Genomic DNA, 857 nt, shown 5'->3' on the forward strand with positions numbered 1-857 from the left:
TCCAGATGTTGAAGGTCAGGTTGCCCAGATGTTTGGCCTGGTCTATCAGAGCTCCTGAGACCAGCTGTGGATCATCCAGCAGGGGGCGCTGCTGGACTCTTTCCACTGTAACCTTGTAGTTCTTCAGGAATGAGACGTCTTCAGCTCTCAGCTCGTCCTCTGTGGCTCTGACTGTGTGTGACAGAGCTGCTATCTCTCTGCTCAGAGCCTCAATCTTCTCCTTCATCATCTGACTCTTCTGCTCCTCTTCCTCCTTCAGAGCAGTGATCCTGGCCTCCTCTTCCTCCTCTAGAAACTGGTGAAGCTTCTTAATCTGCTCCTTAATCTGCCTCTCTGTGTGTTGGGCCTGGACCTTAATGTGTTCTGCTGTTTGATCATAGTTTCCTTTAACTTGTTCACAAAGCTTCAGTTTCTCTTGTAAAGGGCTCAGGGATTTCTGGAGCTCCTTTTTGCGTTCCTGTGCAGCTTCATCAATGGGACTGAATCTGTGATTACTGTGTGCTTTTGAATGCAGACAGACGACACAAACTGGCTGCTGATGGTCCAGACAGAAGAGTTTGAGTTTCTCAGAGTGCAGACTGCAGAGAGGCTCAGACCCTGCTGAAGCTGAAGCTCTCTGATCTCTCTGCAATGAAAAGGCCTCACACAGGTTCTTTAAAGCCAAGTTACGAGGTGGGTCACTCTTAGATGATCTCCTCTTACAAATGGGACACTCCTGTATTGGCTTCTCTCTCCACCAGCTCTGCAGACAGTCTTTACAGAAGCTGTGGCTGCACGACAGGACAACAGGATTTTTGAAAATATCCTGGCAGACTGGACAGGAGAGATCGTCCTCTGACTGGGCAGACATTGTCTCT

At 49.0% G+C, this 857-nt stretch overlaps 1 protein-coding gene across 1 annotated transcript in view; it reads right to left on the reverse strand.

Moving 5' to 3' along the window:
* Positions 1-857, reverse strand: part of khk (ketohexokinase) — a 9,534-nt gene that overhangs the window by 4,225 nt on the left and 4,452 nt on the right. The gene's annotated exons all lie outside the window — the stretch shown is intronic.

Source organism: Seriola lalandi, unplaced genomic scaffold, assembly GCF_002814215.2.
Source record: "Seriola lalandi dorsalis isolate HSWRI2012SDOR001 ecotype SW California unplaced genomic scaffold, Sedor1 jcf7180002054393, whole genome shotgun sequence".
Classification (NCBI taxonomy): Eukaryota; Metazoa; Chordata; class Actinopteri; order Carangiformes; family Carangidae; genus Seriola; species Seriola lalandi.